The sequence below is a fragment of the Lutra lutra genome, chromosome 1, assembly GCF_902655055.1.
Source record: "Lutra lutra chromosome 1, mLutLut1.2, whole genome shotgun sequence".
NCBI classification, from domain to species: domain Eukaryota; kingdom Metazoa; phylum Chordata; class Mammalia; order Carnivora; family Mustelidae; genus Lutra; species Lutra lutra.
The window spans coordinates 119,163,225-119,177,895 of NC_062278.1; the positions used below are offsets into that span (position 1 = coordinate 119,163,225).

General features: G+C 39.8%; 1 protein-coding gene across 1 annotated transcript in view; it reads right to left on the reverse strand.

The window, feature by feature from the left end:
• Positions 1–11,440, reverse strand: part of PAK2 (p21 (RAC1) activated kinase 2) — an 89,841-nt gene extending 78,401 nt beyond the window's left edge. The window contains 1 exon segment of the mRNA XM_047733980.1: positions 11,131–11,440. The gene's annotated coding sequence lies outside the window, so the exon portion shown is untranslated.
• Positions 11,441–14,671: the final 3,231 nt, after the last annotated feature.

The following is a 14,671-nucleotide window of genomic DNA, read 5'->3' on the forward strand; positions in this document are numbered from 1 at the left end:
TGAAGAGATACTTCACCAAAAGTGATACACGGATGGAAAAGCAGCATGCATCATTAGTACTGATGCTCAATATCAGTCATTAGAGTACTGCAAATCAAAACAATGAGATACCACTACATACCTATCAGAACAGCTAAAATCCAAAAAATTATAAACATCAAGTGCTCGTGAGCATGCTGAGCAACACGAACACTCACCCACGGTTGGTGGGAAAGCAAAACGGTAAAGCCACTTTGAAATTCAGACAGTTTAGAGATTTCCACAAAACTAAATATACTCTTACCATACCATCCAGCAATTATGCTCCTTGGTATTTACTCAAATCGGCTGAAAACTTATATGCATACAAAAATGAAGCACAGATGTCTACAGCAACTATATTCATAATTGACAAATGTGAAGGCTATGAAGATGTCCTTCAGCAGGTGAATGAACTAACTGCAGTACATCCAGTCAACGGAATAAAATTCATTGCTAAAAAGGAATGAGCTATCAAGTCATCAAAAGATGTGAAGGAAACTTAAATGCATACTGCAAGCTGAAAAGGTTACATGGTGTATGATTCCAATTACAGGACATTCTGGAAAAGGCAATATTAAGGAGACAGTAAAAGCACTAGTAGTTGCCAGGAATTAGGGAAAAGGGAGGGCTAACTATGCGGAACACAGGAGATGTTTAAGGCTGGGAAACTGTTCTGTATGACACTGTAATGATGGATACATGTCAACAATCCACATTTGTCCACACCCATTAAATGTATAATATCAAGAGTGAACCCTAAACTATGGGCTTTGGTTGATAATAGATGTGTCAATGTTGGGTTTATCAATTTTTAAAAAACTATCACGCATGGTGAGATGTTGATGGTGGGTGTAAAGGGAGTTAAGGGAGAGCTTGGGATATACAGGAACTCTGTACTTTTTACTCAATTTTGCTGTGAACCTAAAATTGCTACATAAATAAAGTCTATTAATTAAAAAATTAAAAATCATTAGAAATAAAAGAAACTGACATTCAACCAACATATACTTACTGCATGCCCATGTGTTCTAAGTTCTAAACAGAATAGCAGCAAAGAAATAGAGAAACAAGAAAATGAACAAAGCCAAATGACTTCAGATGAAAAGTGCTATATAGACAGACACAGAAGGGCAAGAAGTTAGAGACCAAGTGGGGTAGGTGGAGGCTATTTTAGATGACTGATCAGATCCCTAATCATCAAGAGAAAAGCAGAAATCAGGGAATCAGAAAACAGAAAACCAACAGGATAAATCTGAAAGCTGGTTATTAAAAACTAAATAGGTGAACACTTGGCAAATCATGAAAATTAACAAAATCACTAGTAAAAGATGGAAATAAACACCACAGACTTTAAGGTACATATTACATATATTCATACAATAACAAATTTAAAAATCAAAATATATATATAATCGGAAAAATACAAATGATCAAAACTGACTCAAAAAGTAAGGATTCCTCAAGATTTTACAGAACTACAGAAGTTACCACATGGCCTGTATACTCCTATTAAACTAAATTTCTGAGTTTTTTTTTTCTATTCTTTCGATAACTTCTGTACACTGACTAATATGAGTGGGATTCTGGTTCCTCATAATACGTGCCTTTGGCTATTAGCAAATTTATTAATATATATCCTTGTTAGTAGTTAAAAGAAGAAAAAACCTTAGTTAGCATCACCTAAAGAAGTATTACAAAAACATTTAATAAAATTCAGAAGCCATTCCTATTTTTTTGTGAAGTCAGAACAGAATCTCTCCCTAAAGAATCTCTCTCTGGTGCTCCTGGGTGGCTCAGTGGGTTCAAGCCTCTGCCTTTGGCTCAGGTCATGATCTCAGGGTCCTGGGATCAAGCCCCGCATCGGGCTCTCTGCTCAGTGGGGAGCCCTGCTTCCCTTCCTCTCTCTCTCTTTCTCTCTGCCTGCCTCTCTGCCTACTTGTGATCTCTGTCAAATAAATAAATAAATAAATAAATAAATCAATCAATCAATCTTAAAAAAAAAAAAAAAAACTCTCTCTCTAAAACCAACAACTGCCATCATTCTTAATTGTAAAAATATCAGAGATACTCTAAGACAATATCACCTCTCTTATTGAACCATGTCTTAAAAATTCTGGCTAATGTAATAAAGCCCTAAAACAGAAATCAATATTGTGACTATTGGAAAGGAAGGAAAGGTTACTATAATATTTTCAGACAAGACAATGAACCTAGAAAACAAAAGTAAATAAAATTTTAATTGAAGACCAGTAAAATAATAAAAATATCAGACACAAATATCTAGTTACATCTGTGTACTTATCAGAAGTAAATCAAATTAACTAAAACAAAATAACAATTTAAACGAGAAAGGCAAATTAAACTGCATTTTTATTTTCCTAATAAGCAAATTTTATTAATTTCATTAAAAATGATGCCTGCTTCATTAAGGATAGCGATCAAATGGGATAAACACTGCTTGTGATGACACACAGAAAACTTCTCTGAAGGATAACTTAAGACTGTTACATGCTTATACCTTTTCATTCAGCAACTCCACTTCTAGGAAAATATTCTAAAATAATCAGGGATGACTAGAAAACCATTTATTATAACATTTTTATATAAAATATTGAAAATAAGTTACACATTCAGCAATAGGAAAAGAGCAAATAAGGCACAGCTGTACAATGGAATGTCAGGCAAACATTAAAAGATGATTTTAAGAGAATCTTTAAGAACAAAGGGACACTTTCAAGATTTAGCACGGTAACAAATTATACAGAACAGGATTCTAATTTTATAAAAGCAAACTATGTACACACACACATATATAAAGAAGAAAAAGTACTGGCAGAAGCATACCAGAATATCAACAGTAGTTATCCATACATAATGGAATATGGTGTTTAAGAAAAAAAAAAAAGGCAACTTTATTCTTTTCAAGTATTTAGTCAGGAAGGTGAAAAAAAGTTTCAGGAAGAATTTACAATAGAGACACCTTATCAAACATCTAGCTCGATTCCACTAGTTTTTGTGCCAAGTACCTTCTCCTTTTTAATACTTTGCTCTTTAGAGCACCTGAAATTTTGTTTAAATGCTTTACCCACCTCTTGCTGCTCATGTTTATTATACAATAATTCTGTTCCACTTTAAGCCTATAAATCACAAAATAAACTAAAAAACAAAAAGCAAAAACAAAAAAAAACAGTAATTAAAAATTTAAAAGCTGAGAATGTATCTTAAAATTCACCTTGCAGGGGCGCCTGGTGGCTCAGAGGGTTAAAGCCTCTGCCTTCAGCTCAGGTCATAATCCCAGGGTCCTGGGATGGAGCCCCCACATCGCATCGGGCTCTCTGCTCGGCAGGGAGCCTGCTTCCCCCTCTCTCTCTACCTACTTCTCTGCTTACTTGTGATCTCTGTCTGTGAAATAAATAAATAAATCTTAAAAAAAAAAATTCACCCTGCTCTCCCACTCTCCGCCCTGCGTGGAGCCCAATGTGAGGCTTGAACTCAGGACCTGAATATCAAGACCTGAGCTAAGACCAAGAGTTGGATGCTTAACCAATTGAGCCATGCAGGTGTCCTAAAATATACCTTTTCTGATGAAATAAATGCCAAGGCAAAAATAAAACTTTGTAGCTTTCCAGAACCTATCAAGCATTTACCTGAAAAAATATTACCAATGTAACAGCTTGATCAGAAAGATGTGAGGAAGAACTCAGTAATGTGAGTTAAAAGTGCTCTGCATGCATATGTGTGTGCATCACTTTTAACCAACATTAAAGAGTTCTTCCTTACATCTCCCTGTTTGATTAGTTTCAACTGGCAAAAATTGAGAAATAACTCTCATTTCCAGATAAATAATTCATGCTTTCCGCACACCGCAAATAAGGATTGTGGATTAAAACATGTTAAGAAAATATATAAGAAGAATATTTATATCATAGTAGAGATCAGAAAGACTCCCAAAGAGCTACACTCAACGGTGGAAATTTGAAGGATGAGGATGAAATCAGTAGATGACGACAAACAGGGGTCAAGGGGCACCTGGGTGACTCTGTCAGTTAAGTGTCTGCCTTCGGCTCAAGTCATGATCCCAGGGTCCTGGGATAGAGCCTCACACTGGGCTCCCTGCTCAGTGCGGAGCCTGCTTCTCCTGCTCCCACTGTCTCTCCCCCCTGCTTATGCTCTGTCTCTCTGTCAATAAATAAATGAAATCTTAAAAAAAAAAAAAAAAGGAAAAAGGAAGGTTTAAAGGGGGCATTTTTTGTTTGTTTTCAGATGTGAGCTTACAATGAAACCAATACAATATTATTCCCTGAATTTCTATAATCGATTTATTTTCACAGCAACCTACAACTCCTGAAACTTTTTTCTATACCCGTATTTCATTTCAGTAGCCAAGCTATTTTATATTGTTAAAACTCTTACTTGCCCCCACACATATTTCAGAAGGATTTTTTTTTTAAGATTTTATTTATTTATTTGACAGAGAAAATAGAAAGCACAGTAGACCGTGGAAGGCAGAGGTGCTTAACCGACCGAGCCACCCAGGAGCCCCCATATTTCAGAAGGATTAAGATTAAAATACAAGGGGCGCCTGGGTGGCTCAGTGGGTTGGGGCCTCTGCCTTCGGCTCTGGTCATGATCCCAGCGTCCTAGGATCGATCCCCGCATTCGGCTCTTTGCTCAGTGGGGAGCCTGCTTCCTCCTCTCTCTCTGCCTGCCTCTCTGCCTACTTGTGATCTGTCAAATAAATAAATAAATAAAATATAAGGAAAAAAAAAAGATTAAAATACAATTGTTGGGGTACCTGGGTGGCTCAGAGGGTTAAAGCCTCTGCCTTAGGCTCAGGTCATGATCCCAGGGCCCTGGAATCGAGCTCCGCATTGGGCTCTCTGCTCAGCAGAGAGCCTGCTCTGTTCCTCTCTCTCTCTTCCGCCTGCCTCTCTGCTTACCTGTGATCTCTGTCAAATAAATAATAAATAATCTTTAAAAAAATAAATAAATAAAATACAAAGTTTTATTTATTTAAGTAACCTCTACACTCAATATGTTTAAATTTTTGAAGTTTTCTTTATTTAGAGCTTTTAAATTTTATTTATTATTTAAAGTTTTATTTAAGTAACCTCTACACTTAATATGTTTAAATTTTTTAAGTTTTATTTATTTAAAGCTTTTAAATTTTTATTTATTTATTTAAACTTTTATTTATTTAAGTAACCTCTACTCAATATGGGGCTGGAACTCACAACCCTGAGATCAAGAGTCACATGCTCCTCTGACTAAGCCAGCTAGGTGTCCCAATACAACCATTATTAAGAAGAATGTTTTTTTGATAAAGGTGAAATGCGAAACATCTTCCTAAGAGAAGGTGAAGGATTACTACCTATGATATATGAAGAGCTTCTACAACTTGATGAGGAAGTACAGACTGATATAGACTTTGGACAGTAATTTGGCATCTATCAAAACTTAAATGCTCACTGAAGAAACTTTTTAATGGAAATACTGGTACACATATGCCTATGCACAAAGATACACAGAAGCCCAGTAAGGCTCCAGTTCTACTTGCTCAAAATTGAGAGAATAAAGACTGTCCCTGACTTACCATGGTTTGACCTACAGTTTTTCATCCTTACAAAGACATGAAGTGAAGTTTCCACACTCAGTAGGAACTGTATTTTGAATTTGCTCTTTTCCCGGGGTTGGAAATATGCAGTACCATACTGTCTTGTGACACAGGGCAGTGGCAGCGAGCCACAGTTCCCAGTCAGCTACGTGATCAAGAGGATAAACAACTCATACACTTAAAACCATTCTATTTTTCCCTTTCAGTACACTACTCAATTAAGTACATGAGACAGTCAACACTTGAAAAAAAAAAAAGTATTATTTTATTTAGAGAGTTCTGCCCACCAGCAGTCTAACCTAAGTGTTCTGAGCACGTTTAAGGCAGGCTATGCAAAATGATGATGTTTTGCCTTATGCCATTTTCAACTTACAGTGTTTTTATTGGGACAAAATCCCCTTGTAAGCTGATGAAGATCTGTACAGTAGTCCCCTTTACCACGGTTTCTCTTTCTTGCAATTTCAGTTACCAGCAGTCAACCACTGCCTTGGATCCCATGGCTGAGGTATCATCCGAAGGTCAATGGTAACCTATCCTTACATCACACTGCCTCTGCCATTCACCTCATTTCATCTCATCATGTAGGCATTTTATTATCTCACATCATCACAAGAAACATGAGTACAGTCTAATGAGAGATTCTGAGATAGATCACATTCATGTAACTTTAATTATAGCATATTGTTATAACTTCTATTTTATTACCAGTCACTGTTATTAATCTCTTACTGGGTCTAATTTATAAACTAAACTTTTTCACAGGAATGTATATAAGGAAAAAAGACAGTATATATAGGCTTCACTCTATCCGTAGCTTCAGGCAGCCACTGGATGTCTTGGAAATATCCTCTGTGGATAAGGTGGGATTACTGCAACATGAAGAACCATGAATAGGGCACCTGGGTGGCTCACTTGGTTAAGTGACTGCCTTCAGCTCATCCCAGGGTCCTGCGATCCAGTCCCACATCCCACTCCCTGCTCTGCAGGGAGTCTGCTTCTCCCTCTCCCTCTGCCTGCCACCCCTCCGCTTGTGTGCATGTGCACGGGCGCGCTCGCTTGTGCGCTCTCTCTCTCTCTCTCTCAGCTCTGTCAAATAAATAAAATCTTAAAAAAAAATGAATAATTAAAGGACAATGGACTGTATCATGATCGTTAAAAAGATGAAGTACAGGGGCGCCTGGGTGGCTCAGTGGGTTAAAGCCTCTGCCTTCGGCTCAGGTCATGATCCCAGAGTACTGGGATCGAGCCCCGCATCGGGCTCCCTGCTGAGCAGAGAGCCTGATTTCTCCTCTCTCTCCTCTGTCTGCCTCTCTGCCTACTTGTAATCTCTGTCTGGTCAAATAATAAATAAAATCTTAAAAAAAAAAAAAAAAGATGAAGTACAACTGTATATATTGAGATGGAAAAGAATATGTAATAACCAGACCTTGTATTTTTAAAAATTGGTTAAAACCACATAGTGCTTATTTCTGCATAAAGAAAACAAAATTGTTAACAGTGGGTACCTCTAAGGGAATGGGACTAGAAAGTGAGGAAAGAGCAACTTTTTACTTTTTTATTCTAAATAACTGGGTTGCCTTGAACCTTTTATAATAAGCACGTGCTACTTTTGGAATTTAAAAATAAGGGGAAAAACGCTAGTCCATTATGATGCTTATTTCTGGGGGCTGAGGATAAAGTGATTTTTGTCCTGTCTCTTAATAATCTCCTCTACTCTTCAAATTCTCTATGAGAAATACACATACTTTTTAAAATTTGAAAAACCTGTATTTGTATCAGTGGCAAAGCTTTTTGTCCCCCCAATATTTTAATTTAAACAGTTATGGTCTCAGAAAAATTGGTCCTGACATCCCAACCTCTTCCGAAAGCATACTTCTTTTTTTGAAGATTTTATTTATTTGAGAAAGAGAGAGAGAGCATGCACAAGGAGGGGGAGATGGAGAGACAGACTCCCCAGTGAGCAAGAAGTCCATAGGGGACTCTTCCAGGATGATGACATGAGTCAAAAGCAGATGCTTAACTGACTGAGCTACCCAGGCACCCCTCCAGAAAGCATTCTTAAATCTAAGTTTGGGAACATAATATTTGCTACAGTAACAATTAAATTGTAAAACTTATTTATTTATTTATTTATTTATTTATTTTTAAGACTCTATTTATTTGACAGAGACAGTGACAGAGGGAACACAAGCAGGGGGACTAGAAGAGGGAGAAGCAAGCTCCCTGAAGAGCAGGGAGCCCAATGCGGGGCCTGACCCCACGATCCTGAGATCATGACCAAGCCGAAGGCAGACACCTAACGAATGAGCCACCCAGGCGTCCCAAACCTATTTTAGAATGGAATAATAACTAACCTTTATTAAGAACTTAAGCACTGCATTTGCAAGGTACTTTACCTGCATTATTTCATTTGCTTTAAATAGCCCGATGAAAGTTGTATTATATTATTATTACTATCAATCCCCATTTTACAGAAGAAGACAACCAAGTCCTGGAAAGAGTACATGCTTACCTAGGGTCAGGTAGAAGAACCATGATTCAAATCCAGTCTCCAGCATCTAACGATTCAAGACATATGGAAGGGTAAGTACTAATGTACCTCAGAGATAATAAATAGGCTAGAACTCTGAATCCCACATGAATGTTCAGAATGGCTATCCTTAATAGGTTAATGACCCTAAAATGAGAAGTAGTGAAAATTCTGATTACAGAAGAAAACAATCAGTATTTCTTCAAGGCAAGGGGGGCTATTTTTCCTTCTCTTTCTGCTTCTACCAAGTACAAGAAGGATACAAGAGACAACTCGGATTTTTAAGTAACTTACCTGCCCTCTGACTGGAATTAGCCCTCTATGTAACTATGTAAACTGATCAGAATCCTGAAGCCTTAGCCTTGAAACAAGACCTAGTTTCAAGTTTTAATCAAAAGGAGAAATTTCGGGGCGCCTAGGTGGCTCAGTGGTTAAAGCCTCTGCCTTTGGCTCAGGTCATGATCCCAGGTCCTGGGATCGAGCTCCGCATTGGGCTCTCTGCTCAGCAGGGGGCCTGCTTCCCCCCCTCTCTCTCTGCCTGCCTCTGCCTACTTGTGATCTGTCAAATAAATAAATAGAATATTAAAAAAAAAAAAAAAAAAAGGAGAAATTTCAGGGGCACCTGGGTGGCTCAGTGGGTTAAACCTCTGCCTTCCGCTCAAGTCATGATCTCAGGGTCCTGGGATTGAGCCCCACATGGGGCTCTCTGCTCAGCAGGGAGCCTGCTCCACCCCCCACCCGCCTGCCTCTCTGCCTACTTGTGATCTCTGTCAAATGAATAAATAAAATCTTAAAAAAAAAGATTTCAGAAAGTCAAAAGAAACATTATACTTGATTAATAGAATAATCGATATTGACAGAAAAAATACAGGAATGACTTTAAAGTACCTACTTATTTATCTTTATTCGAACAAGTTCTCTTTTTAAAAAAGTATAATTGAAAGTTTATCCTTAGCTATCTAAGCAAGTTTTATGTTTTTTCTTTAAAAAACTATAGTTAAAAAGAAATATACACCACTGTAAACCATGCCTACTTGGAAACCTGCCTATCATAAAGATCAGAGAACCACGGGAACCCCTATTCATTTGTTTAGCAGATACACTCCAAATACAAACTTATTTGGGGGTTTGGACGGTTAGTATTAAACATCACAAAGTCCAGAAGAATAATTCTCTTTTTGAATAATGGTAAACCAGGAATCAAACCCCTAAGTGAAGAGGAATATCCAGTCATTCTTCCTTCGTAAAAGTATCTGCTTATAGAAGAACTAACAGGCTGATATCAACAGACCAAATTTCACACTCCAACATTTCTGTACATTAGGCCCCTTTGACCAATAAGGCCTCTCAAAATTGACAACTGACACTATCAAATGATGATAGTATTAAAGCTCCATACAAAGGTCACTTAGGTAAAAGTAGAGTATTTAGTGAAAGTAAAATTCACTGAATTTTGATCAACCACTTTCACCAAACCCTAAACTGGCTTAACAACCTACATATATTACAAGTGAAAAACATTTTAAGGTTCATTTTCACATGTAAATCAGTTTTCTTGGGTAATTAATAGATTTAAAAAGCTAAGGATTAAGGAATTGCCTTAATCAATACCCTATATTAACAGAACATGAACAAAGCTTTCCATTCATATGTATCTGTATGTGTTTATATACATGTATGTTTCCACATATCCATAAAAGATACTTAGAAGTTAGTGTGAGTGTGTTTTACAAATGCCATAGAGCTTCTGGCAAAGTTGACAAGTTCTAAACCTGCTTTAAAAATTACTATTCACTGTCTTCACCCCAATCTAATTTTATTTTATGTTATTCTTTTGGACAATCCTACAAAAACCAAAACCCCACAAGCAAATTCTTGTAAATTTCAATATCCTGCCTACTTATAACAGCGGAAGAGTCAAACAGAGAAGGGGGAAAAACGTGACGTGCACAACCTTGATCCAAAACACAGCTCGTCGTTGTCTAATTTTAGGCCTAACCATTTTGATTGTCTTTTACAGAGGTTAAAAAGAAAACAAACAACTACAGATAACTTGTAAAGTAGAACTGAAACAATTATATCAATGGGAGTTGGCATGATTTATCAAGGAGGAAATAAATCACGCTCACCACTTCCAGTTAAAATGAAGCTACAAGGAGGATACGGCCCCGCACCAACCAACAACAGAAATTACTTTTCACACTTTAGTTCTGGGATGACTTTATCTTTAAAGAATCAGTCAAAAGGCTGAGTCCACCGAAGGCTGTAGTAACGTCCTATGTGCGTTGGGTTAATGCCAAACACAGTGAAAAGCCAACCTTCGCCTAAATTACCTAAAGAAGCAACTATTCACCCCCTGGCTGAAGACCAAACAAGAATCACGAGAAGATCCGAAAGTTCGGTTAGTAGGCGAGGGCCCCTCAAACCCTCGGAACACTATACGGTCCCACTAACCGGAATATGGAAGAGACCGCACACTGCAGTTTAGAAACAGAGTATAAGGGACGAGAGACAATATGCCTAACCGATGAAACTAGGACGACCAGAGAGTAGCAAGGAGGGGCTGGTACTCAGTACGACAGGAAAAAATCGAGGACTAAAAGCCGAGACGTGAGGTCGACCACTAAACTGAGAACAGGACGACGCTGAAATGCGAGGGAAGGGAGACCCAGAGTGGGCAGAGCCTGTGGCGCGACACTGCCCTGGGCAGGGCTGGTCCAGGAAGAGTTAGACTTCGCCAGCCTAGCGAGCTTCCCATTTCGGGCTAAAGCCGAAGAAAACAGCCCTAGGGAGCAGAACAATGAGCCACCGCCCGAGGAGTCGCGGCTCCAGGCACGCAGGTGGCTGCTGCCCCGGCGATACCCCTGGCAGGTAGGCTGCCGCGGGCCGCTCGCGCCGGCCAGGCCGCGGTGGAGGAAGGAGGAAGAGAGCGACGGCCCGCGTCCCAGCCTGTCTGCACACTTACCCCAGGCGAGGAAAGGTCCCCGCCCCAGCTAGGCGCCTCGGTCCGAGCTCCCGGCGGGCTCCGGAGCCGCCCCGGGCAAGCGCGCGGCGCGGGGCAGGCGGGGACGGAAGGGGAAGCGGGGCGGGAAGACAAGCCGCGCTGGAGCGCAGCCGCTGCTACCGCTAGGCCGAGCGGCAGCCGAGCCCCGCGGGCGCCGGCAGGGGAGGGCAGGGAGCCTTCGGCAATGGCGACGGCCCGGGCCGGAGGGGAAGCGGAACAACCGCCGCCGCTGCGCGTGGCCACAACCCTGGGGGAGGGCGACGGCGGGGAGCGGGCAGGGGCGGGGCCAGAACACCGCCCCTCTCTGGCCCAAGCCCGGAGCTCCACGGGGCGGAGATCCGCACCACCTCCGGATGGGCGGGCTCGCGCGGGGGCTGCTGGGAGTCGTAGTTTGGACACGTGCACCCGGCTCTTCTCGCTTTCTTTCACGCTCTTTTTTTTTCCTTCTTGGCGGTGGGAGGGGCGGGGAGAGTGTTCTTTAAATTGAGAAAGACAGCCAGTCCCTCCTTTAATTGAGTATTGTCTCCATTCGGGTCCGTGCCGGTCAGAGATGCTGACCAACATTGCTGTTAAAGAAATCTGCTTCCGTACATTTGTTTGTGATAACAACTACATTGTTATCCATTTTGCATTTTACTTACAAACTGTTTTTTGCTGCTAAATGAAGTCCCACCTCCTTGAAATTAAAGCCTTCATGTTTTATCCAGGGAGGAGTTCATCAGCGTATTCACTAATTCTACAAACATTTGAACATCTAAAATGTATCATTTAGGCATCAGGGATAACGGGTGGACATGAATCACTTTGCCTTTGTGGAGCTTACAGATATGTGAACAAGTAATTAAACTCATGATATCTGGTATGAGAAGAAAACTGGGGAGATTATTTTGGATTGGGTGGCCAGAGAAAGCATCTTTAGGGAGACAACATTTAAGCTGAGAACAGAAGAGAGACATGAGAAGCTCCTAGGAGAAAGCATTACAAGCAAAAGGATCAAGAAAAAGGCTTGCTATGATCAGTAGAGAAGACCGGTGTAGCTTGAGCTTAGTGCAAGAGTAGTGTACTGTGAAAAAACATTAGAGTAGATAAGATTCAGGTCAAGAAGAATCTTGAATGCCATACTAAGGAGTTTGGATTTATTTCAAAAAGGTATTAAAGAGTTTCAAACAGGGAAGTGAAGTTATCTGGCTTATACTTTAAGATCACTAGATTGCTATATGGAAAACGTAGTATACAGATGCAAGAATAGAAGGGAAATGAACTAGAAAGGCAGTAATCGTGACTAATACTAAGGACATGGTAGAAATGGAGAAGGTATCTAGATTGTGCTTATGTATAGATGTAGAATAAAAAACCAGCTGAAGTTGAGGGAAAGGAAACAAGAGCAGTATAGCACAGTATTATTAGATAACCTGAAAAAATAGTCCATTATAAACACAGTGAAATGCTGGATAAAAAGAGCATCCCTTCAAAGGCATAACTAAGCTTTCAAGGAAGAAAGAGGAATACCTCTGATAGTCCTCCAAACTCCCACACAACCCAAAGCGGGAGCAAGAAACCTGAGTGGTAACAGCAGGATGGTGAAGCTATGGTTGTAGTGAGGGTATGTTAACTATCTCAGAAATCTCTGTGGTTTTACTGGCTGCACATAAGACCAAAGACAAGGCCTTGGGCATATACGAGGAGTTGGGAGAGTGATCCTGCATAAGGCTGGGAAACTCACAGGGTATGTGCTCCAAGAATAGACTAGGGATTAAAAAAAAAAAAATTTTTTTTTAATCCCCTGTACCAGCCCAGGGAGACAAGCAGAAATTACTATGTTTTAGTCTAGAGTGGCATGGAGGGGGAAACAATCTCCCTTTAGAATTCATAACCACAAGCTTTCCCTCACATGGGTTTGAAAGTTCAAATTTATAGTACCTATACTGTCTAAGAAACAGCAAGTCAAGAAAGGGGTCCCAGCTTGGTAGTGCTTGGAGGCCTAGAAGAAACAAATACAAATCCTCACTGCACAGGTTCACTCTTAATCCAGGATTGAAAGGATTTCCAAAGATAAAGAGGATTTTGAAAGCTAAATATGAGCACCCAAAATATAATTATAATATATGTGAGGAAATAAGCCACCATGAATGAATCAACAGAAACCACAAACAAAATATGAAGCTTGTGAACTTTAGGTAGTGGAACTATTGGTTACAGAATATAAAATAATTTTAAGGGTACCTGGGTGGCTCAGTCGTTAAGCATCTGCCTTCAGCTAAGGTCATGATCCCAGGGTCCTGGGATCAAGGCTGCATCCGGTTCCCTGCTCAGCAGGGAGCCTGCTTCTCCCTCTCCCACTCCCCCTGCTGGTGTCCCCTCTCTCCCTGTCTCTCGCCCTCTGTCAAATAAATAAATAATCTTTAAAATAAAATAAAATAAAATAAATTAAATGATTAAGCAAATAATACAGGAGTAAGAAACAAGATATTGCTTTTTTAAAAATATGACCACACAGCTTTGAGAAGTAACAAGTAGATCTTCTACAAATAAAGAATTTAATAATTGCAACCAAAGCCAATGTTTGGGTTAAACAGTAGATTACACATTGAAGAGAGAATTAGTAAACTGGATGACAGATCTAAAGAAATTAGTAAGGGCAGCCCAGAGACAAAGGAAATATGAAAGAAAGATCGAGAGACATTAGGGATATATTGTGAGGGTCTACCATACACCTAGCAAGAACTCTGAGAGAAGAGAGAATACAAAAAGGACAGTATATGATGAGATAATGGCTAAGAATTTTCCAGAACTGAGTAAAGACAAGAATCTTCAGATTCAGGAAGCAAAATGAAGCCCAACCAGGATAAGTAAAAGGGATCTTTTCAAACACGACAAGGTCAAACTGCAGAAAACCATAGAAAAAGTAACGGGAAAGGAAAGACATATCCTACAAAGAAACGACTATTAAGTTTCTGAACATTTCTGAACTGAGACAATGGGTGCCAGTTGATAGTGGAAAATATTTTCAAAGTACCAAGATAAAATAACCACACTTAAACAAATGTAGACTGAGCTATATTATCAGTCATATGAAGGTGAAAGAAAGATACCATCAGGGGCGCCTGGGTGGCTCAGTCATTAAGCGTCTGGCTTCGGCTCAGGTCATGATCTCAGGGTCCTGGGATCAAGCCCCACATCAGGCTACCTATTTGGCGGGAAGCCTGCTTCTCTTTCTCCCACTCACCCTGCTTGTATTCCCTCTCTTCTGCTCTCTCTGTCAAATAAATAAATCAAATCTTAAAAAAAAAAAAAAAAAGGAATCAGACAAAAGCAGAGACTGTTGCCGGTATTGTAATAGGGTTGTATGGTGACAATGGTACCTACACTTTTGGGAAGCAGAGCAAAACCATAGACTTGTGGAATCACTATGCTGTACACCTGAAACTAATGTAACATTGTGTGTCAGTTATACTTCAATTTAAAAAAGACAAAGACCTACTAAAGGAACTCATTAAAAAGA